Source organism: Anabrus simplex, chromosome 14 (genome assembly GCF_040414725.1).
Source record: "Anabrus simplex isolate iqAnaSimp1 chromosome 14, ASM4041472v1, whole genome shotgun sequence".
NCBI lineage: Eukaryota > Metazoa > Arthropoda > Insecta > Orthoptera > Tettigoniidae > Anabrus > Anabrus simplex.
The window spans coordinates 41,166,200-41,192,675 of NC_090278.1; the positions used below are offsets into that span (position 1 = coordinate 41,166,200).

Below are 26,476 nucleotides of genomic sequence, written 5' to 3' on the forward strand. Positions count from 1 at the left end.
TCAAATTGCTTATCAGGGACGCTCTAACGCTCGGTTTAGGGCATATTGAGCTAGGTTAGGGCATAACTAGGTAGGTTTAAGGCCATATTAAGCTGGTTAAGGTCATACTTAGCTAGTTTTAAGTCATATTTAGCTAGTTTTAGGTCATATATAGCTCATTTTAGGACATCTTAAGATAGTTTATGCCATATTTAGCTCGTTTAAGGTATATTTAGCTAGTTTTAGGACATATTTAACTACTTTAGGTCATAATTAGCTACATTTTAGGACCTTTAGATAGTTCATTCCATATTTAGCTAGTTTAGGGTATATTTAGCCAGTTTTAGGACATGTGTAGTTAGTTTTTAGATTATATGTAGCTAGTTTTTAGGACATGTTTAGTTAATTTTAGGCACTCTAGTTTTAAGTCATATATAGCTAGTTTTAAGGTCATATTTAGCTAGATCTTGGTCATATTTAGCTAAATTTTAGGTAATATTTAGCTAGTTTTGCGACATGGTTACTTAATTTTTACGTCATATTTAGCTAGTTTTAAGTCATATATAGCTAGCTTTAAAGGTCATATTTAGGTAGACTTTGGTCATATTTAGCTAGTTTTAGGTCATATTTAGCTAGTATTATGGACATATATAGCTGGTTTCAGGACGTGCTTAGATACTTTTTAGGACATATTTAGCTAGTTTTAAAATATATTTACCTACTTTTCAGGACATATTTAGCTAGTTTTATGTCATATTTAGCTAGATTTAGATCATATTTAACTGGTTTAGGTCATATACAGCTAGTTTGGGGGCATATTTGCTTGCATATTTTATACTTCTTTAGGTCATAAACTTACGAAACCTAGTCATCACCATTTACATTCAAACTAGTCAAGAACTAACCTGGCATTCGGTTATTGCCCATGTCATGATAGAGATGACCGACGGTCTAACGCTCATAAACTGGGTTCGCGTTGTTCTTGACCACCCTATACATCCTAACTGAATTCTGTACATACGAATTGGATGCTATAAGAGCGTATTAATAAAATGCTGCGTTCGTCATTCAACATCAATAACGTTATTAAATGCCACAGTTCTACTTACCTGGTATTACACAAACAGATTTACAATCCTAGAGGAAAAGAAAATATACTTTACTTTTACCTGCGAATGTAACACTAGTGATTTTCTCGAAACGGCAGTGGCAGTACGTTTAAATTCGCAAGTCACGAAAAAATCATGACTACATAGTGCCAACCTACAAGACCTGGAAGACGTTCTATCGGCCAGTTCGGTCCCTAATAGAGATGGCTGAAAATTAACGTAGCAGTTACTTTTTCACAGTTACATGCCTGTCACTGTTACAAATGTAACGAGGACAAAAAAGACAGGTTACCAAGTAACGACAACAGAATGACGTACTAGTAACTGGTAACTGTCACTAGTAGCAGCTTACAGACAGCATGTGGCCTTCAGAGTTCAGCTAGTACGCAAGTCTTCCAAGTGAGAGCGCTTTCGTACGAGATTGCTTTAAGTGAAATACACTGTAGTGTTTTATACGCTTTATAGTGTATTTGTTGAAGTTGCTGCTGTCATTTGGTAACTAAAGTGTAAACTGTTATGACATATTCAACTGCTCAGGAGTAATCGTTGACTCAGACATTGCGCAGGGATATCTACAATGTAATATTATTATAAGTTTCACACGTATAATTTTTCTTGTACCATAAATAAATTAGTAATTTAACTTTCCATATTGATAATACATAACATAAAATAACTTCATTTCACTTAATCAATCTTCTTGTACCGGTTTGTGTCGAGGATTGGCAAACATATCCTCATGTTTTCTTGTCTTCTATCCTTGATCGGGGCATTATCAAACTCACTCCTCTAGATTTCAGAAAAGACGCCATGTTGTCTTCTCATTTCATCCGTTGCCTGTCTCTCGTTAACTTTATAGCAAGTACGAATGCGTGTTTTGCTGCACCGCCTTTCAACAGTGTAGTGGTGCGTGCACGCATGGGCGAGTGAATGAATGGGACTTCGCAACACAGACAAGCTTGAAGCCGTGACCAGGCTGTGACCAATGAAAGGTGAGTAACGTTGTATGCTATTTTAACTGTTACTTTTCACAGTTACTTTATTGTAGCAGTGACATGTGTAGCAGTTACACACCAAAAAAGAAACGTTTGTCACACCACTAGTCCCTAAAGTGTATGGTTAGCGACACTGAATCGAACCCAACAGACTATGTATCACTAAACTGGGTAGAAAGAGTAAGGTTGTACCCTTAGTGTACAGGCTTACAAGGCAGGGGGTATAAAATATTATGACGGGTATGACAGTGTGATCTAGTGGCTGTTGTCCGACCTTGTGATGTATCTTTCCTGGTTTTACGAGAAGATGGATTGATATTCAGACCAATATAAACATATGAGAGCATAAGGGCCATCGACAAGGGGGTGGGCACAGAGGGACAGATCTCCAGAGATCCAGACCCACAACTGGCCTGGTCACAAAAAAATGAAGTGAAAATAACAAGTTAAAGTTTAGATACATGTAAATGCCAATAAAAATACAAACAAATTCGTGAAGTTTTTTGGGAGGGACAAATACGAAAGAATATGCACTAATTTTGCATCAAAGTGGCACCAAAGTTACTCCACAAATGCACCGCAACGCTCGCTTTTGCATCATGTACCAAAAAAACAACCAAGTGTGCACCCAGGATTATACCAATTTTTTACTATAGAGTTTGGTGTATATGCGAAGGAATATGTACTGATTTTGTAACAAATTGGCCAAAATATTACTCCACAAATGTACTAGAATGCATGCTTCAAAAGATACACCAACTATACACGAAGATTACACCAATTTTGAACCATTATATTTATGGTGTTTTAATTGTTCGCTCTCCTAAGCTTCCCATTAGCGGAGACGAAAGTTGATACCTGGGGACACATGAATATAAATATAAACTATATGTGGCTTGCCCGCAAATTGCCACGCAAATAGAATCAATTATCTTTCCATGGTTTTCCATTTCTCTGTGTAATGTTTGGGCGCCAGCGTTACAGTTTAAAACAAAACTGTAAAGCAAAATTTTTATTTACTAGCATAGAGACTTATACTTAAATCACAGGGGTAGGATTTTAAATAATTAACCATTAAGCATCGCTTGAGAAAGAAAATTAACGCAATATAAAATAAAATGAATTTATTAAACAAAAATGAGATGAATCGGAAAAGTTCCTTAAAGCTTGGAGGGATTTTAGAATTTACGTTACTGAAATTAACTGTTGCTGGCTGGCTTTATCTAATTGAGGCTCACCAATTACAGCTTCCGTTGAGGTCATCTGTCTTCCGTGGTTACTCGTTCCCCTCTTCTCGTTGTAGAATTGGCTCCATGGAGATCCTTCCTTCCTTCTGTGATGTGGTTTTGGGCTATCTGGACTAGCACTCCCTAACTGCATAGTCTTTAAGTTAGACATTGTCCCTATACTTGTGAAAATTGATCAGCGTTGGTCGTAGGAGGAGAAAATTCAGAGATATGAATTTTTTCATGGTATCAGAAATCTCACGTAGTTCTTCGTCCAGAATAATTACCGAATAAATCACAAGCCGTAAGTTTGTTTCGCCTCACCCTGATCCGACAGCATCACAGCAGCTAAGTACTGTGTCGAAGCGACAACTCACTGTAGTAGTTGTGGTTCAGTGTCTCCGCGCTAGATCTTATACCCGGGCTCTCCCACTCTTGGTAACAGCTCAATACCAAATCTCAATACACGAAGCATCTGATTCGTAGATCGCATTATCATCTTCCTCTCTTCATTCTTCACAAGTAACCAGTAGGCGTGACGATGATGTAGTATCCTAGCTTGTTAGCCTCGCGCGCGGGTCGCTGTATACTACCTTTTGCTCATGAGTTAAACCCGTGAGTCATCCAACTTCCTCGCTTCAAGAATACTTTTCCGTATGCACAAGTATGAGATGAAATGACACCAACTCTGTCTCAACATTGACCATATTTACAGTACACAATGAATTCCTATCCTACATAATATAATAATTTAAATAATAAATGATGTTGTAATACATACAATATGATTCCAAAAGCCTTATTTACAAATGATTGAAGTTGAAAAGTATGTCATTATGAATAATTGCCGATGGCGGATAATCTTGATATCGAGTGATATCGCGTAAAAGGATTGTACACTAAATTATTATGGCTGGGGAAGCCTGGACGATTACAGTGTAAATACGAAGAAAATTGCACAAATTTTCCACTAAAATGACACCAAGGTTATTCCACAAATGTATCCAAATCCTTGGTAAATTGTATCATTTTTAAAATAAATTTTGTTCAACAGTGTGGTGCTGACATTAAACAAGGTTGAAAGAAAAACTTTTTTTTTTGGCATGAGCTCTGTGAAGAAATTGTCTGATTGATGAACTCCATTTTTGGTGTAACTATGGTGTAAAACTTAACTTCTCTTGCAAAAAATGGTGTAAAATGTGGTGTAATTATGGTACAGTTTCGGTGCATTTCTCATTGGTGTTAAATCGGTGCATCCATTGTCGCTTTTGCACCAAATTAGCACCGCAAATACACCATATTTGCATGGATAAAAGATTTCACCAATTGTACACCATTATTATACCAATTTTTGGTGCAAGTTCTGTCCCCAGGGGCTGATAATCAGGAAAGTCTTGGTAATGAAACAACCTGCAAGTTCACAGTTCTGGTCTAAATTACGTGACGGGGCAGTGTTTTCAGGTCTCCTGAAATGTCAGGAGATCTCCCTGTTTTTTGCAACACACCAAAAAACCCGTAAAACAAAAAATCTCCCGAAAATTCTCCTAATCCAAATTTAAGGAAAACAAACTCTAATGATTAATGGTGCATTATATTTTTGTGCCGGAAACCTCTTTCCTCATCTCATTGCATGACGTTTTATCGATAACATCACTCGTTTGGTGTACCGAGCTCGATAGCTGCAGTCGCTTAAGTGCGGCCAGTATCCAGTATTCGGGAGATAGTGAGTTCGAACCACACTGTTGGCAGCCCTGAAGATGGTTTTCCGTGGTTTCCCATTTTCACACCAGGCAAATGCTGGGGCTGTACCTCAATTAAGGCCGCGGCCGCTTCCTTCCCATTCCTAGCTATTTCCAGTCCCATTGTCGCCATAAGACCAATCTGTGTGACGTAGAGCAACTTGTAAGAAATAACTCGTTAGGCACTTCCCCGCAGTCGTTTTAGGCTCAAATTACGTAATCTTTTCCCTCTTATTGAACTCGGAACTCACGCTTGACTGCATCATTCGAAGGGAAATCACCGACCCGCATATAGAATACAAGATCTGCATTCTGCTACGACTTCAAAATTGGCATACAGTTTCTACGTCTGATGAATAATTACATCTACAGGAAAAGTGGGGAGAAAGACAAGAAGAAGAATAGAATGGCCAGAGAGTACTGGTGAGTATATATTATATATATATATATTGCATATTTTTCTCATAACTTCGAATGACTATTGCATTCTTTAACTGTGATATATTATAGCATTTCAGTGCCCGGGAAACTACCGAAATCATTTAAACTCCCGAAATGTTTACGTACACTCTACCGTTTTTTTATCTGTAGACCTGGCAACACTGTGACGGGGGTTGGGATGGGTTGTAACAGAATGTATGGGCCCGGACCCCTTAGTTGCCCAGGGGCCGGACTATCCTGTAATATGGCCTGGGTCCGGCTCCATGGCTAAATGGTTAGCGTACTGGCCTTTGGTCACAGGGGCCACGGGTTTGATTCCCGACAGGGTCGGGAATTTTAACCATCGTTGGTTAATTTCGCTGGCACGGGGGCTGGGTGTATGTGTCGTCTTCATCATCATTTCATCCTCATCATGACGCGCAGGTCGCCTACGGGAGTCAATTCAAAAGACCTGCACCTGGCGAGCCGAACATGTCCTCGGACACTCCCGGCACTAAAAGTCATACGCCATTTCATTTCATATGGCCTGGATAGGAGTTATTACGCAACTTATTGAACCAGCTATAGAGTAAAGAATTCCTGTCGAGCACGTCTGTGTATTCTTGATTAGCATAATCTTCAATATGACTCCTTCACAACCAATAACCACACCACCTCCTGCCTAAGACCTTTCCTGCCAATTCAGCCACGAAACTCACTTACTTTTTTTCTAATCTCCCCTGACTTCTCCCTTCTGGAACTAGTGTTCGCCATTCCATCCAATAACTAAATCCATCTTCCCCCGGAAGAGGGGAGACTTGTTCTATTATCTCACCCTAGATTTCCTCTTCCCTTCCTAGGGAGGGTGCAAAGTTCCGGAACAAGCCAATGCATCTGGAACAGGAAGGGAAAGCGACTGATACTGCGTTCGTTACTGTCATGGCCTGCAACCGCTAGGAGATGTCCAGAATTTCATCTGATTTTCAATTATCATTATTTGCAAATGTTTTAACTTCGCAACGAAGGAATCGGGATGGGGAAAAGGAGTGACCATGGCTTTAATGAAGGTACATTTGCCAGGAGTGAAAATGGGAAATCGCGGAAAACCATCTTCATTTTTGCCAACTATGTAATTTGAACCCACTATCTCCCGAATGTAAGCTCACAGCAACATGATGCGAACCGCGTTGCCAACTATTTCGGTATTATTATTATTATTATTATTATTATTATTATTATTATTATTATTATTATTATTATTATCATTATTATTATTATTATTAGCGAATTCTGCCAATATTGGAAGACGTTAAGTAAATAACTCAATCAGTTCTTCTGTAGGTTCTTCTTGTTGTTACAAATAGGCTTTCATTCTTTCCGAGAAGACTTGTTTACGTTCCTCTGACCACTTTGGTCTGTACTGCTTTTGTTGTGGTTGCTCTGATGTAGTTCCCAATTGTTTATTTTGTCTAATGATGCCAGTTCCTAGATTGTGTTTTGAACTTATGTTTGCGTTTCTGAGGACCTTTCAAAGTTCATTAAGTCAGGGTGATGAGTTCTTAAGTGAGGTTACATGATCTATTGCCCTTTTTCTCAATATGTTTTCTGGTAATCTAGTGAGATGACCGAAGAATTTAATTCGTCTTTTACTAATGTCAATTTTGATGTTCGAGAACTTTCCTGTTGTTTTTATTGATTGTAACCTGCAACCGTCTTGGATGTATCTTGCTCTTAAGTTTTCCTAATGATCTTCCTCTCTTATTTTTTTTATTTTTCCAAGTTCTTGTTTTGTTTTGAGAGCGAGTGTTTCATTTGTGTAAAGGACTGTTGATTTTATGACTGTGTTGTAATGCTGAATTTTTGTATGTTTTGACTTGGATATTTGGTTGCAAAATGTTTTGGACTAACCCTAATGCGTTCTTAATATTTTGAACGAGTTTGTTGCGAGTTCTTTTCAAGGCCTGACGGTTCGATCGATTCTCCGAGGTATTTAAAGTAAGGAACCCTGTCAATTGTACCATTTTTGTTCTCAGGCTCTTGATATCTGTCTTTGAACATACGAATTTAGTTTTATCGGTCGATATCTGTAGTCTCCCCTCATCTTTAATTAACTCGATCTGTTTAACGGCGATCTCCTCATCCTGTGTTAATATCGCCAGATCATCTGCAACAGCGAGGTACGCTATGTAGAGGTTATCTTTGGGAAAAACCAGTCGGACTGGCTTCCAATTATTATTATTATTATTATTATTATTATTATTATTATTATTATTATTATTATTATTATTTCGTTTTACCCTTCTTGGGGTACGTTGAATCAATAATTTCTCTGTGTGTTGTTCTTTTCTTAGTGCCCAGTATTTCTTCATTCTTCCTGATCTTCGCTTCCTCTTATCTTCCCAGATAATAGGTTTGGCTTTTAATGTTGATCTATCCTGGAACCTTATATTCTCATCTTTAGTTATTAGTTTAGCTGTTCGATCGAATAGTGAATTTTCTCCTGTTTTTAATTCTACTAGGTCTTTTTCAGTTTCTTTAAACCAGTTGGGTTTTGTTTTTTGGTTATTGAAAAAGTCAAAAATTTGTTTGGTTAATCTATTACAGTTCATTCTGAGAAGATGACCATAATAATGTATTCCTTATTTTTCGCATAGTATCTGAGTGTTTTTCAATATTCTAATAGAGTGTTTCATTCTTGATGTATATTATCTTATTATCCTGAAATTTTGGTCCTATGATGTTTCTTAAAATCTTCCTTTCTCTTTAGCTCGAGTTTCTCCACCTGGCCTTAGTGTTTCTGCTGCGTATAGAGTTCCTGGTTTACCGGGTGAGTTAGCCGTCCTGTGAGAGACGCGGCTCTTGGCTTGCATCCAGGAGATAGGTTCGAACCCCACTGTCGGCAGCCTTGAAGATGGTTTTCCATAGTTTCCCATTTTCACATCAGGCAAATGCTGGGACTGTACCTTAGTTAAGGCCACGGCCAATTCCTTCCCTCTCCGTGGTCTTTCCTGTCCCATCATCGCCACAAAAATTATCTTTGTCGGTGCGACGTAAAGCAAATTCTGTTTCTGGGTTTAATCACTGTTTTATATTATTATTATTCATTAATTAATGTCGTTGAGAAAAGCAACGGGAAACTACCTCACTCCTCATTTCCCTAGTATGCCTCTTCAGTGACACCTAGCCAATCTATTACAGCTAATGGTGGACCTGTTGAGGATCCAACCAACCTTCGGGCTGAATACCCAACAAACAAACAAACAAACAAACAAACAAACAAACAAACAAACAAACAAACAAACAAACAAACAAACAAACAAACAATTAATGTCGTACAGGCTAACTTCGGACCACGTCATTTCAACTGGCTACTTCTGACTGTGATGTCTGCTCAATACTGCCGCATGCGTTCTTTCCTCTTCTGTGCCCATGCCTTTCCAGTTTTAAATTTTGGCTTGTCTCGGAAACTCTGGAACGATTGAAGTTTCTTCTTAAGTGATACGCGCTCCTCGATGTCATTATGTGTGATTCCCACACTTTTTTTTTTTTTTTTGCTAGTTGCTTTACGTCGCACCGACACAGATAGGTCTTATGGCGACGATGGGATAGGAAAGGCCTAGGACATGGAAGGAAGCGGCCGTGGCCTTAACTAAGGTACAGCGCCAGCATTTGCCTGGTGTGAAAATGGGAAAGCACAGAAAACCATCTTCAGGGCTGCCGACAGTGGGATTCGAACTCACTATCTCACGGATGCAAGCTCACAGCCACACGCTCCTAACCGCACGGCCAACTCGCCCGGTGATTCCCACTTCTGCAAGGTCTCTATCCACCTCAATGAACCAAGCCCCTTTGGTTTTCTTCTGCTGAAAGAAGGTAGGTAATGATACGGTTGGTCAATCTTGTTGGGTACATTCGTGTCACATAGGCCTACCCATAAAATAATTCTTATTTCCGGATGGTATTGGTAATCTTCTCTACGTGGCTGTATAGTTCGTTGTTGTTGTTGATGATGATGATGATGATGATGATGCTTGTTGTTTTAAGGGGCCTAACATCGAAGGTCATCGGCCGCTAATGGAACGAGATGGACGACATGATATACCCACTGAGTAGAGTTAAAAATGAGTATGAGATTAAAACAATCAGTGGATCTAATTCGCAATGCCTTATTTTCTATTAAAATAAGAGAAAATACAGAAAACAAACCAATAAAGCATTGCCTGGATATGCAGATATTTATATAATTTACGTTAGATGTTAAAAGAACACATTAAAATACGCAACACAAACTAAAATGAGGTCAATGGGATAAAAGCGCAATTAACACAAATGCACTAGGACAAGTTCGTTGTTATGCCGTCTTCTGTACCCCCCACTGTCTACGATGGGGCCCAAGATTTCTCAGAAAATCTTTCTTTCTTTGGCCTCCGGTTTCTGGATCAGGCCTTTTTTTTTTTCATTGTAAGACATTCTGAAGACACTGCAGTAATAATGCCTCAGCTAAACTTTGAACATTTTTGAACATTTTTGAGGACATTGTACCCAACTATGGAGCACGATTGAACTTATTTAGCAGATTAATTTGCTTTCTTAGTTTCCCAGAATCTCTTCACCCTCTCGCTGTGTTTTTCTTCCGTCCGTACAATGGTGTTTATCATCTTGCGTTTTCAGCAAAATGATGTCTGTTCACCAACGTTCTAAAGCTGTTATGCTGAATTCTTGAAGGTCTTTTTCAATTTCGATTATCCAATAATTCTTGACTTTTAGTGAGGAGGCACAATTAAATATATTTGTAATAAGTCTCTCATTGTCCATTCTTTGAATACGGACATACAATTTCAGTCGTCTTTTTGTAATAGTGTCTGATCCTTTCAAAAAATGCTGGTATAATCCAGGAGACATTTTCATCCTCACTCCTGAAAATAATGCGCCAAAAATTTTCCTGACGATTTCCCTTTTCTAAAGTTTTAGTTAGTGATCTGCCTCCAATGATCAAGGTTTCTGATGTGCAGAATGCTTTGGGGTTAATTACAGTACTATAGTGTTTTAATTTCGCGTTCCGAGATGTTGATTTCTTGTTGTACCGGTTCCATGCGATTTGGCAGGGTAGAACTTCTCTCTGTTTGCTTCGCGATTATTTCCACAAAGTATTTAGCCTGGTATCGAGGACATCCTTCCATTTATCGGGTTTGGAGTCCAGTTTCAGAACCAATTGCATGGAAATTTTTATTTGAAGATATTGTTATAGTTTCAGCCGGCCGCGCGGTGTAGGGGTAGCGTGTCTGTGATCAATCAATCAATCAATCAATCAATCAATCAATCAATCAATCAATCAATCAATCAATCAATTAACCAATCAACAAACCAATCAATCAATCAATCAATCAATCAATCAATCAATTAACCAATCAACAAACCAATCAATCAATCAATCAATCAATCAATCAATCAATCGATAGATAAATCAGTCAGTCAATCAATCAATCAATCAATCAATCAATTAACCAATCAACAAACCTATCAATCAACCAATCAAACGATCAATCAATATATCAATCAATCAATAAATCAATTAACCAATCAATCAATCAACCAATCAATCGATAGATCAATCAATCAATCAATCAATCAATCAATCAATCAATCAATCAATCAATCAATCAATCAATCAATCAATCAATCAATCAATCAATAAAGCAATAAATCAACTAATCGATCAATAAATCAACCAATCAATCGATTTATCAGTCAATCAATCAATTAATCAATCATATAATCTGTATTGAGGGCAGTAGCCCAGGTGACCGATTCCCTATGTGTTGTTTACCTAACTTTTTCTTAATCGCTTTCAATGAACTTGGAAATTTATAGAACATTTCCCTTGATAATTTACTCCAATCCTCGTCCTATAAACGAATATTTGTTCTCTTGAATCCCAACGCTATCTTCATATTATGATCTTTCCTACTTGTAAATTCTCCGCTCAAGCTTATTCCTCTACTAATGTCATTCCACGCCACCTCTCCACTGACAGCTCGGAACATACCACATAGTCGAGCATCTCGTCTCCTTACTCCAAAGTCTTCATATCGCGAAGTTTTCAACATTTTCGTAACACTACTCATTTGTCCGAAATCGCTCAGCACGAATCATGCTGCTTCTGTTTGGATTTTATTTCCATTTCCCGCATCAAGTAATTCTGGTGAGTGTCCCATACACTGGAACCATACTTTAATTGGGGTCATACCAGAGACGTATACGCCCTCTCTTTTACATCCTTACTGCAACCTCTAAATAGCCTCATAAGCATGTGAAGAGTTCTATAAGCTTTTATTAACAACCTCGTTAATATGATTACCCCAATGCGATCATTTCTTATATTAACAGCTAGGTACTTACAGTGTTCCTTATGTACTATCACAGTGATTGAAACCGAGAAGACTTTCTTCTCATGGTCAAACTTACAACTTGACTCTTATCCCACTTACCATAATACCATTATCCGCTGTCCATTCACAATATTGTCGAGGTCCCCCTGCAGTCGTCCACAGTCCTGCAACTCATTTATTACAATATCAACTGCAAATAGCCTTATGTGTGATTCATGTCGTTAACTGTAGTAGCAGTTACCCGCGACTTCGCTCGCACCGATGACGTTATGTAATCGTTCCTCGGTACTGCACTAAGACATTATCTGAAAATCCTAAAGTAAAAAATTCACCGTAAATTTGAGTTTCATTCACCTCAGAACCTCTTTGTAAACCACGTTTGTGGTGTTGACTTTTCGGGCTAAGATGAGCATGCGACATAGAACTGTACACGTGAGAAACAGTCCTCTCTCAAGTCGAAAGGAAAAACAAGGGCGTCTTTCTTCATTTGTAAAGGAGATTCCTAATAGTAATTTTCACGGCTGTAACATCTTCCGTTTTCGATATATAAGTTCCCTCATAAAAATAATTCGACTAATTTTTCACTTCTTTTCTCCCCTGTTAAGTGGATTTTCCAAAAACAAAGAAATACGTGTTTCTTTATTTTTAAAACAGATTCCAAATTCGAACTTTCACGTCTGTAACATCTTCAGTTTTGAGATAAAAGTATCTCCATAAAAATAATTCAACTCCTTTATCAGTCATACCCCCCTCCTACCTAAGAGAACTTTCCGAAAAGAAAAAATCATGTTCCTTTATTTTTAAAGAAGATTCCAAATTCCAATTTTCACCTCTGTAACATCTTTAGTTTTTGTGATAAAAGCATCCTCATAAAAAGGATGGAACCATATTTTCACTTATTTTTACTCCCTTAAGTGGAATTTCCGAAAAGGAAAAGAAGCATACTCCTTTATTTTTAAAGCAAACTACAAATACCAATATACACGCCTTTAAACTGTTAAGTTATATATATATATATATATATATATATATGAAATCATTTTTAAATTTAACCCCCTTAGCGACGGAATATCCATAAATCCTTCCTTAATGACCACCTACACTGTAATACAAATCCATCCCCAAAATTTCATTTCTTTATGTCCAGTAGTTTTGACTCGGCGATGTTTAACCAGTCAGTCAGTCAGTCAGGACATGTTATTTTATACATATTATAACCTTCCAGAGACTGTGAATTAAAGTTGGAAGAACATTGGAAGTTTATGGTAACGTAAAATTAATGAAATCATACGTCCAATCATTATACGTCCGATCGTCATTCGTCCAAGTAAATCAGTAATGAAATGACTCGCTCAGCTGAACAAATAGTGGATAACGAATTGAAGGTACCGGTGACTTCAAGCTCAGAACCCCATGGTATTTTATTAGGTGACGGTCGGTAACAAAATAGTACGAAGAGATAATATTGAACAAATAGCCTATTTTCTTCAGCGCAAGATAAACAAATATCAGAAGATAGCATGGAACCTTAATGACGAAAATGTGTAGCGGAGGCCATGGAATGTGATGAATCAAACGGACCATGCTCAGTTCATATACGGTGGTCATACATTGTATATCTATTACGATATAATTCGAGAATCGAGACCAATATTGAGATAGTGGATTGGAACGTCGAGTTATGAAGGCGACGGATTGTTAAACATGTTCCTTTGCCAAAATGAACGATTTTAAGAGCGTTCTGTATCAGAGAGGTTATGCGGTAAATGTCAAAATCACCTGGAAGGGAGGTTACAGGGCACAGCATTCGGAAGATTTGTTAAATGCAAATCAACTTTTATTATTGTATCGTAGAATTGGATTTTGTTTCTAGAAAACAATGGGGGCAAATGAATTCTTCTAAAAGGTCATCTGAAGTATCGCACGCCATTAGAAGGAAGCGAGATCAAAAGTCAATTATAATTGTAAAAGGGAAAAGGTATATCTATTCTCTTAAGATGAGGCGAGTGTTAACTCAGGATATTGTAAATGCCATTCATGCATATGACATTTTACTAATCGTTCATTACAAGTTTCAGGTATTCCGATGTCGCCACACGTGAAGAGAATTGATTTCATGACATCAGGTTAGCAAATGATGATGCACTAAAATAATAGGCGGTCCCAAAGGCCCGGCAAATGTTGAGATGAGTGCCGAATGATAAAAGCTAAGATCCGAGAGATGGGAGACGTCATCCTCCGGAAGCCATCAGTTCGATAAGTACCCAAAAATAAATGTCGTTCATTCATTCATTCATTCATTCATTCATTCATTCATTCATTCATTCTTTATTTATTTATTTATTTATTTATTTACCATAAACCTTAACAGTATCTATGGAAGGCCAGGGGAAAAGGACAAGGCCCCCTATAGGTAGTGCCCCCTGACGTTTGAAATAATTACCCAATTCCTAAACTAAAACAGTCATATACACTATTTGCATGTAAAGTAACAAAGTATAGCCTAATATATACATATTTCTTATTTATACAACCTTTCACTCCCTCGTTCATTCTTTTACATATTCACATGCATTTTCTCACCGCATGTGCTTCCAAACATAACATTTAACTATATTTACATTTCTACATTTAATGTTGGTGGGTAGATCGTTCCAAAGCCGCGCTGAACGAGCGAAGAAACTTAGTTTGTAGGACTCAGTTCGCGCAAAGTGGGGTATAAGACACACCCCTTTGCCTCTACGGACGGAGCTGTAAGATAAAGAGATTCGAGGGAATGGTGAAAGGTGAATGGCCCCTGTGAGGGACTTGTGTAAGAAGGTGCTGTCTCTTTCTTTGCACAAGGAGGCGTAGATGCTTAAAGTAGTGTGAATTTATTTTGTGGTGTCAAAAATAAGATATGTACAGTTAAAAACTTTAATAATATCGTATGATCGTCGATCATTATTCCGTAACGAACGGGAAATGTTGGTGTATTTGTCATGAATAATCCAGGAAAAAAATAATCCTTCGTCTATTATATAATGATTTGAATTCAAGCGGATAATAGTAGACATTATGCAGGAGATTTTTAGTCATGATTGCTGCATTTTACCAAGATAATGTCATCATAAGTGAATTTCAGTGTGTGATTTGTTACGTAGATATGTTTTACTTGAAAGTGGCCGTAAGATAACCGGTATGTGCGTAAAATTAGAGTCATCCAACATTATATTTTCACGTCATATACGTAACTTTCGTGAATATGATGACATTGATAATGATTTTTGAATATGCAAGGACAAGGTAGTCTTCAGTAATAACGTGATTGAGTATTTAGAAACTGAATTGGGAATTTATTGAGCATGATGCGCATGTAAGTGAGAAGGGTTTTCAATAAATAATTAATATGTTGTTGATGGATAGTAGTTCATTGGGGTTGTGCATGAGATAATGTGATGCCGTCTTCGAAAAGATCCCGGTGATATTTATTGATGTGAGAACTGATGTCCGTCATGCGTATAGATTTAATGGTGGTAGTGAATGATGTGTACTTAATCATGAATGCGATTTTTCTGAGATAAGGTTTTCGAAGAATACTAGAGTTGCTTATGTAATAGTCGTCAAAGATGCGGTAACCTAAGAGTTGATGTGAATGAATTACGCGCAGATGTGAAGGGATGAAATAGAAACTTCAATAATAAACGACATCATGTAGGGGAAAATCATGTCGCAGGTGAGATGTGTGGATACTGTTCTGAGCAATGCGTAGCTTGATTTCCTGCTAAATAATATTCTTTTGGTAGATCACAGATTTGGTAGTGAACATTGAATGCAGATTTTTCAAGATTGTTCGTGGAAAATACCAGAGGCTGCAGAGTCATCGGATGTTTGGAATTATTATTATTATTATTATTATTATTATTATTATTATTATTATTATTATTGATGTCCTTATTTTAAGGAATTTGTTGTTATCCAGATGCAGCTATTGCAGATTTTCGAAGGAGGTTCTTTATCTAACTTGTTTCGTGACTTCAGTAATTAGAGGGATCATAATGTAGTCCTAAATATTGATCATATTTTGGTACAAGCGACAACGTTGAGAACATACCATTGGAGCATCCAAGTTGTTTTTATTTACATTTTGAATTAGGCGATGATTTCAAAGATAGAGGAATAGTGAAACACACGCATATTTTGGGGTTAGTGAACGCGACTGCTAATGAATAAAGTTTCTTTAATTTCATTTTAGTAACAAAAAATTCATTCATGTGAATAATGAATTTATAATGTAATTAAGCCTTCAGAATCACGAATGTTGGTTTTTTGTGTACCTTATTGGAATTTTAAGATCGATCGATAGCGAAGCCATCATCTTTCATTTATGTTGTGAACGGAATTTAATATGGTGACATGTGATAATCAACAAAGGTTTAAGGACTTTGGTCAGTTATATTTAATCATGATACTTAATTTATTTCAAAATAAACGTCCATTTATGTTGATTTTCGGTTAAGTTGAAACTATGTTTTCATGATATGATATTCATCAAACGGGACATCCTTCTAAGAAAAGAATTATTCTTCGACTTCTCGTTAGTAGGTTAAGTTTAGTATAATAGTATGATATAGTTTTAAGTAATTATTGGATGTACATTCTCATGGGTCAGTCGGACTTGGAAAATCTAAACGGTGAGATCCTGTAACCAGACTCTATGAAAATGCACGTCCCTTGAGTGGAGTTCCTTGCATCTCCACGTGACACAAACCGAGGCATAACATCAACATGAACCCTGAATCAGAATACGTGAAAAGTCACAATATAGATATAAGTAAATATAAAGGTCCAATAACACTGCCCTGCTGGATCTCGTCTTATGTATAACTTGCTGTTAGCTATACCTAAATACACCGTTCCTTAGAAATGTACACAAAATATATAGGATAATGTAGCCTTTTCTTCACTCATGATCACATCAAGAGCAAGAGTGAACTACATCCTTACACAATTTTTGAGGCCTTCATCATAATTGATGAACCTCTCCTTCTTATGCTTTTCTTACTAAGACGTTTTTATGACATTGATGGTAACTTCTAATCAGTTCTGCCACAAAGGAAATAAATGCATTAATAATATCATCGGACTCTGCTTTAGAGACGTGTAGCATACGCAGGGGAATAAGATATCTAACCCCTAACAAAAACAAACAGAAAGAAGAGACCTTCCAGTCAACTTCATATATCTTCTCCAACTTCATCGTTCGCCAGGAGTAATTCTCTTGTGTCCCTCACAAACAGAATCCAATTCTAGCATCGCTAAAATGTAGCCTCACATATCTTGTCTTCTAATCAACAAGGGAAACAGTTTGCTTCCCGACATATCAGTTTTATTTCTTGCATTTTCCACTAGATCCTACGGCGATTTCAGAATATAACTTTATTCTTATATATAAATGTAAGGCTTGGCAACTTCATTAAAAATAAAACATTTCATTCTAATGTCTGAAAAAATGTACAAAATACTACATAAAACAATTAAATAATCAAGAGGAACATATAATATTTCATTAATAATAACAATAATGCATGTTGAGTTTTCAGCCCGAAGGTTGGCTTGATCCTCATCAGCTCCATCATCAGCTGTCATGAATGATCTATGCATCACTGAAAATCATACTAGAGAAATTAGTATGACGTAGTTTCCCGTTGCTTTCCTCACTGAGCCAGAAGTTGCTATTACATAATTATCCGTCTGCCAAGCCCACTGAAATGCACGCACCAAACGACCCTATGAGCGATATTTTTACACCATTCATAGCAGGGACTGGCTGTGTAAGGAATGGTATCACTAGCATCGCTCATACCTCAGTCACTTTACCAAGGATGAGACTGGGACAGGTCAATGAAATGAAATAGCGTATGGCTTTTAGTGTCGAGGACAAGTTCGTCTCGCCAGATGCGGGTCTTTTGATTTGACGCTCGTAGCGACTTGCGCGTCGTTATGAAGATGGAATGATGATGAAGACGACACATAAACCCAGACCCCGTGTCAGCGAAATTAACAAATTATTATGGTTAACTTTTAAGACCTTACCAGGAATCGACCCGCGGCCCCGGTGACCAAACGCCAGCACGCTAACAATTTAGCCATGGAGTCGGATATAGGTCAATGAAAGTAACAAAAATAATCTAGCACATATCAGAAGACATGGTGCACTGTGACCATTAAATCTAGCCAGCAAAGGCAAAATAATATTATTATTATTATTATTATTAATAATAATAATAATAATAATAATAATAATAATAATAATAATAATAAAGGTTTGAAACAGTAGTGATGTGGTATTTGACAGAAATTTGTACTGAAAGCTACATCTAAAAGTTACCAATAATAATAATAATAATAATAATAATAATAATAATAATAATAATAATAATAATAAAAATAATAATAATAATAATATTTTTTTATTTATAATTTATTTATAACTTATCTAAAATACATTTGCAAATATGCAGTAGGATATTATACATTATCTTTGCAATTATTTACACCTGCAAAGCACTTGATGTGCTTATCTGCCGGTGTAGTTGTTTCACATTTATATACATTGTTGCAATACTTACTGTTTACAACATTAATAAGGTATGTATATTTACATTAGCATTGTAATTTTGTCCTGTGGTGTGAGTTTTTCTTAATCCCTGAAAGTATCACTCAAAGTAGATAAGTCTTTGGTACATTTTTCATTCATGAACAAATATTTAAGCTGTAATTTTATTATCTATGATCCATAGTTTCACATGTTTTTTTTAGTTGATATTTGGTTTTCAAGTGTGTCAATTCTGAGGGCAACTTGTTCAAAAATTTAGGAACTACAACTTGCAGTGTTCTGGATCCATATTTGTTGTAGTACCTCATTACCTGAAAATAACTTATATGCCTCAGTCTTGTTCCATGTGCATGTTCATTAACAATTCTATATTGTGGCTTCCAGTAATTTTCTTTAATTATGTTGTACATATAAAGTTGTTTAACTCTCAAGAACCTTTCTTTCTGGTACATCCCTGTTAACATATCCTCACTTAAGCTAAATATTCCTCTGTTTTCATACCAAAAGAATGCTTTGACAATGCGTTTTTGTAACATTTGTACCATGTTTATGTCTGTAACAGAAGCTGATCCCCATACACTTACACCATATGATATAAGTGACTCAACAAGTGAATGATAAACCAATTTTAAGCTATCATGAGGTATTATATACTTAACCATTTGCATTTTGAACAAGCTTAGCCTCAGTCTTTCACACAACTTATTAATATGTTGCTTCCATGAAAAATATCTATCTATTACTATACCTAAATATTTCATGTTATCAACTTCCTCTATTACATAGTCACAATTGCATGATTTTTGTTCACCATCGTGAATGCACTGAACTGAATGGCCTGTTATCTTAATGTTTTCTCTTCGCATTTTGGGGGTAGAAATGTAATAATAGTAATTTTTTACGAGGGATTGTGGAAAATCTTCAAAAGACACTTGTGAAAGGTCCGCACTCCACAAGTGTGTGGGACTCTTACCCACTTAAAACCACACACCCTTTTCCCACGATGTGTATCATCACCCCGGAACCGCTCTCGCATTACTTCAGGGTGATATCGTGCTTTGTCTTTCAGACGTCTTCTTTCTTCATTTCTCCTTTACGAACGTTCGTGTGCTTCCAAATCCTTCTTCTTCTGACGAAGGATGTCCTCCACATGTACTGCCACGCGATCCCAGGATTCCTGGTTTCGCAGCATCACCGAAATAATATTATCTGCTGTCAATTCTCCTAGTTCAGTTTCCACACATCTTCTCTGAATCGTCCAATGGCCGCATACAAAAAAGGTGTGATATACGTCGTCAATATCATCGCAGTATATGCATGCTGCGTCACTCGCTCTGCCCACTTTATGCAGGAATTTCCGGAAATATCCATGCCCTGTTAGAAGCTGCGTGAGGTAGTAATTTACTTCACCATGGGCCCTTTCAACCCAGATATCCAAGAGTGGTATCAGTCGCTTGGTCCATTTGCCTCGAGGGTCACTTTCCCATCTGAGTTGCCATCGCCTCATCCGTTGACTGAAGGCGCGCTTCTTTGCACATTTCTTTCCCAGCTCTCCTTGGGTACGCCAGATTTCATGTCGCTCCAATGCAAGTAGGTCTATTGGGGCTATTGCTGCCACCGTGAGGATTGTAGGTTCGGAAACCGTGCGGTATGCGCATGCAATACGTAAAGGCGCTCTCCGTTGTACGGCAGCTATCCTTCTCCGATACCAAGCGAATCTCAAGGATTCAGCCCAGATTTCAGAGCCATATAGGAGCACTGACTGAACCGTCGACATGAGAAGACGTCGTTTAGTGGATTTCGGACCTTTAATATTTCCCATTAGTCTGCTAAGTGCAGTCATGTATTTTACTGCCTTGTCTGTCACTCTCTGAATATGAGTCCAGAATGTGAGCTTGGAGTCAAGTGTCACTCCTAGATATTTTGTGCTCGCAGATGTTTCTATCACTAACTCTCCAACAGTCATAGGTTCAAGAGTTTCGATCCTTTTCCTCGTCAGAAGAAGTATCTCCGTTTTGTGTTCGACTAATATTAGACTGTGGCTCATCATCCATTCTTTTATGCGCCGCATCACCTGGTTCAATTTAATTGGAGCCATTTCAACATTACGAGCCACTATCAAGGCGGCCACATCATCAGCGTAGCCCACAAGCTTCGTGTCCTCTGGCATCTGCAAACGTAACAAGCCATCATACATTATGTTCCAAAGATCTGGACCAAGGATCGATCCCTGCACTGCACCAGCCGTCAGACGCTTTGTCTTTTCTCCATCTTCCGTATCATACAACAGAGTGCGATCTTTGAAGTAATCTCTCATGCGCATAAGATATTGTGGTAGCTTGAAAGTTTCTTCAAGAGCTACCAACATGTCGCTCCATTTTGCCGAATTGAAGGCATTCTTCACATCCAGGGTCACAAGAAGTGTCAATTTACGGGAATGATGGTTGCCCGTTTGCGCCCTTTCTGCTGTATTCACCACCTCCCACACTGCATCTAGCGTCGAGTGTCCTCTCCGAAATCCATGTTGGCAAACAGATAGATCCCCTGCTAGTTGAACTGCTGAGAGGATTATGGGCCGCAGAAGTTTCTCCAGGCCTTTTCCAGCTGCGTCCAGCATACATAAAGGTTTATAACCACCAAGTTTTCCTTTGCTGATCAGAACCAAACGAGCCATTTTCCATCGGGGACTAAAAACACCCGTTTTCAGGCAATGATTGTACATATTCAGCAACAGTTATGGGCATAGTTCTGCTATTATCTTTAGCACTTCTGCAGGTATACCATCTGGTCCTGGAGTTTTCTTGTTTCTAAGAGACCTAATAGCTCTATTCAGCTCTTCTACAGTAAAGAGGGGTATATCAACCAGTTCTTTCTCGTCGTCACAGTTAATCCTCTCTGGATGGTCTGGGAATAGTGTATCCACAATTTGTTTAATTGTCTGCGGATCCGCACTCGGGGTTGAAAATGTCCCGAGTTTCTTCATTACAATCTTATAACCTTGTCCCCATGGATCATCTTCCACTTCTTTAGCCAGTGCCCACCATTTATCGGCTTTACTTTTTTTGATTGCATTACGGAGTTCCTTCTTCGCTGACTTGTACTCCGCTGTGACTGAGGTATTCTCTTGACTGCCTCTCATCCTCTGAGCCCTGCGTCGAAGTCGCAGACAATTCTTTCTCAGTTCAGCAATCTCTTCGGTCCACCAGTACGCTGGGCGCGTGCTATTTCGCGGTCTCCTTCGGGGAATTGAGGCGTTGAATGCTTGATGGATTAGCTGCATAGTGAGTTCAACACATACACCAGCTGCTTCTTTCCCTCTACGAGCAAAACATTTTTCAGTTATGTTCTCCAATCCATTCCGAATTAGATCAATGAACTTTTCCTTGTCAATACCAGCTATGTTCCACCGTTCTGGCCTGCGCAAGATGTTTCTTTCTTGAGGAGATTCTTGGAGCAGTCGAAAGATGATATATTGGTGATCGCTCCCCGTGTAGTTCTCGATCACTTGCCATTCATAAATCTTAGGCGTAATATCCTCTGATGAGAAGGTTACATCCGGTATTGTTCCCTGACATCCTGGCCGTCGAAATGTTGGCACATTTCCAATGTTGTTGACCACCAAACCTGTTCTGGCTACCATCTCCATTATACGACGTCCTCTGGAGTCTGTTTGTGGCATGCCCCATTCCAACGCTTGAGCACTTACGTCACCCGCGACCACTAGTTTTTTTTCATTCTGCGTATTACGTCCTCAAGTCCATCAAGTTTCATCTGAAAGTTGGAAACAGATTCATTTGGTGTAAAATAACAGCTTACAATAGTGATTCCCCCAGTCTGTACCCAAACAAAACCGTCATCGCATCCAAGCTGTGTTACTGGGACTTTTCCTGGATCTGGTATCCAAATTGCAGCTGTTCCGAGGTTATCCACAAACCACCCTGGATGGTCTCTCACTTGATATGGTTCGCTAATAATAACGATGTCTACTTCCATCTCGTAAATCAGCTGTGTCATAAGATCGTTAGCTGTTTGACTCCTGTGCATATTTGCTTGAAGTATTCGCATCATTTACTATGATTTTTTGCCTTTTGCAGAGCTTCACGAAATATTGCACATGCTCCCGATCCAGGAATATGATTTCGTTCAGCTTCATTGACACCCTTGTCTGAACAAAGCATGCATTGTGGATTTTTCTTTGTACAGTCTACTGCCTTGTGGCCAGATTCTCCACACTTAAAACAGAGCTTGCTTGTGTCGGGGCCTGTGCAGTTCCTTGCCAGATGTCCATATGATAGGCGTCGGAAGCAGCGAGGTAACATGGTTCTATCTCGTACTCTGCAGTATAGCCATCCGATCTTGATTCTTCCTGCTTCCAGTAGTTTCTGAGCGTCCTCGTCTTTGGTTTCGAAGATGGCAAGTTTCTGTCCCCAGCTGTTTGGTTTCGAGACCGATATTTTCAGTTCTCCATGGGGGTTGCCGGAATCTCGCCTTACAGCTTCCTCCACGTCTGCGGCGGTAGTGACACCATCCATGTCTCGAATCTCCAGTGCAGTGCCATCTCGTCCGAGGGCATCTCTCAGAGAATTACTGAATACCTCCCTATTTTCCATCTTAGTTGTTTTGTTAAATTCAAGAAGAACAGCTCCCGCTCTTGTTATACGGATAGATCGAATGCCTGCTCCACCGTCTTCCGGCTTCACCCTGTTCCTGATATCCTTCAAAACATCAGCGAAAGTCTTACCGTTCATTGGTTTGATGATTACGGCTTCTGAACGACTCCTAGATTTAGATTGAGGTCGTTTCCCAATTTCGCTAAGCACTGTACTTTCAGGATTATTACTGGCCTGTTTCGTTGGGATATCTTCGTGCTTCCTATCATCACTCTTCTTCTTTCTCTTCTTGGACAGAAACGTTTCCCATTTTCCTTGATCTTCCTCCGAGTCATATGTCATGCATGTCAGTCATAATGATTATGGTGAATTATGGTGAATGATAGTGATTTATAGTGATTTGATAATATTTAGGGACTAATAATAGTTCATTCCTTCGCTCAACAACCGATATTGTATAACGTACGACTTGCTTATTATTAGCCTTTCCTGGGGCTCACAGACGCATCCTTCTGATGATGGTGGTGATAATTATTTTTTCGAGATTAACTTAGTCATCCTATGTCGTCTTGTAACAACAGTCTTAGTGAATTCTTTATTATGACTGATTCATGCTATAAGGGTCTTCAATAAAATTTAAGAGAAGAATATAATAATAAATGATGATAATAATAAAATATGACAAGTTCAGCTGTATGGTAAATTTGCCTATAAACAACTGGTGTGATTGAGTTATTCGTGAATATTATTCATGTCTTTTCAGGAATGCTTATTCTTTTCATATTTTTATGTGATTTATTGGTCAACGATGTTGTTGTTGTTGTTGATTACGCGTGGTGTTACGTGATGCTCTATCCATCCATAGAATACTAGTCAGATAGAAATTGTTGATAAAATTTATAAAGGAATACAATCGAGCGAAGTCTGCGAGAGGGGAGAAATGCGCCAAAGGATTTCTCAAAGAATTTTCAAAGAATTTTTCAAAAAAAATTCATAGAATTTCTCAAAGGAAATTCTCAAAATTGTATAAAATTTCCTAACCTGTAAAATATTTCACAAACATAATTTGAATAGAATTCCTCGAGAATAAGTTGTAAAGAAATTCTCAATGGTGTGGAAAAAATGAGTTAGGAAGGATTTTTCAGAAATGTCGAAGTAATCTCTTGAGAGAATTTGCTCCAAGTATGCCAACACAGTTTAAATAGAAAATTTGTCGCAGATGTGTTAAAGTAAAAATTATTTAGTGTGAATTTGTGAAGATTAAAACAGTAATGAGAAATAGTTATTTTCATGTTCGGTGTGGCATTGTTTCGTTGATGTTAGTGCGACGGTATCACTAATTGCATGATCAATCAATGTTACAGAGAATTGTTTCGGATGGAGTTCATTGGAGATATTACTGAATCCCATGAAGCGACAAAGCATGTCAAGGACTTATAGTTATTTGTAAATCAGAAGATCAAGCAGTTGAATTATGCTGAAGAGATGTTAAAACAACTTTTTTTCTTTTGGTGCTGTGTCCAGACTGAGTTTTGTTTTTATATTTTAATAAATGAAGTGGTTATTTTGTTCTGATTTTTATTTTCACATTATATCTCCTATTCAGTCACCAATGGCCTTGTAAATAGAAATTTCTTGAAGGTCAGTCCCGTAATAGCAAATCGGCCTTGCGAACAGTCCACCCTTTTGGGACTCTCGCTCCGCCGACTGAGCGACCCCGGGGAAATAAATAAATAAATAAATAAATAAATAAATAAATAAATAAATAAATAAATAAATAAATAAATAAATAAATAAATAAATAAATAAATAAATATGTAAACAAATACGGAAATGAGTGATTGAATTAATGAATAAATAAATAAATGTATGAATTAATGAATAAATAAATAAATGAATAAGAAAATACATAAATAAAAAATAAATCAATCAAGAAGTAAAGAAGTAAATAAAATAAATAAATACATACAAAAGTCAAGATGTAAATACATAAATAAGTTAATAAATGGATGAATGAATGAATGAATAAATGACTAAATAAGTATGAAAGAATAAATAAATAAATAAATAAATAAATAAATAAATAAATAAATAAATAAATGAAGAAATGAAAGAATGAATCAATGAATGTATGCATCAATGAATGAATGAATGAATACATAAATAAATAAATAAATAAATAAATAAAAATCAGTAAATGAATAATGCATGAATGAAAGAATAAATCAATAAAACAATAAAGAAATAATGAAATAAATAAATAAAAAGTAAGTAAGTAAGTAAGTAAGTAAGTAAATACATAAATGAAGAAGTAAGTAAATCAATATATAACAAATAAAAGAATTAAGTAAATAAGTAAACAAACACATAAATGAATAAATAAAGACATCAATGAATGAATGAATGAATGAATGAATGAATAAATAAATAATGGACTAAATAAAGATATAAATGAGTAAATAAATAAATAAATAAATAAATAAATATGTAAATAAATAGATACATAAGTAAACAAATAGATAAAAAAATAAGGAAATGAATGAAGAAATGAATACTTAAATAAATAAATGAATGAATGAACGAATGAAGAAATTAATAACTAAATAAATAAACAAATGATTGTATGAATGAATAAACAAATAAATGAATAAATAAATAAATAAAGAAATAAATACAGGTTTGAATGAATGAATGAATGAATAAATACAAGAATGAATACATAAATGAATGAAATAAATAAAACAGTTAGCCAATAAGTAAATAAATACATAAATGAAGAAATAAGTAAATCAATAAACAAATTAATCAATACATAAACAAATAAATAAATAAGTAAATATGTAAATACATCATTGAATAAATAAGTAAATAAATTCAAAAATAAATGAATACACCTATAAATAAATAAATAAATAAATAAATAAATGAATAAATGAATGAATGAATAAATAAATAAATGATTGAATAAATAAATAAATAAATAAATAAATAAATGGAAAATCAATAATTAAATAAATTCTAAACTAATAAATAAATATATACATAAATAAATAAAGAAATACATAAATATTTGAATTAATGAATGAATAAAAAAATGAATAAGTAAATAAATCAATAAGGAAATAAATAATTGCCTGGATGTTTGAATGAATGAATGAATGAATGAATAAATAAATGAATGAATGTATGAATGAATGAAGAAATAAATCAGTAAATCTATCAATAAATAAATAAATAAATAAATAAATAAATAAATAAATAAATAAATAAATAAATAAATAAATAAATACTGAATGAATGTTGAATAAATAAATAAATAAATAAATAAAGAAATAACCAAATAAATAAATAAATAAATAAATAATGAATGAATGAACGAATGAATGTATCAATAAATAAATCAAAAATCAA

At 36.5% G+C, this 26,476-nt stretch overlaps 1 long non-coding RNA gene across 1 annotated transcript in view; it reads left to right on the plus strand.

The window, feature by feature from the left end:
- Positions 1-26,476, plus strand: part of LOC137502999 (uncharacterized) — a 755,060-nt gene that overhangs the window by 727,441 nt on the left and 1,143 nt on the right. The window lies entirely within an intron of this gene.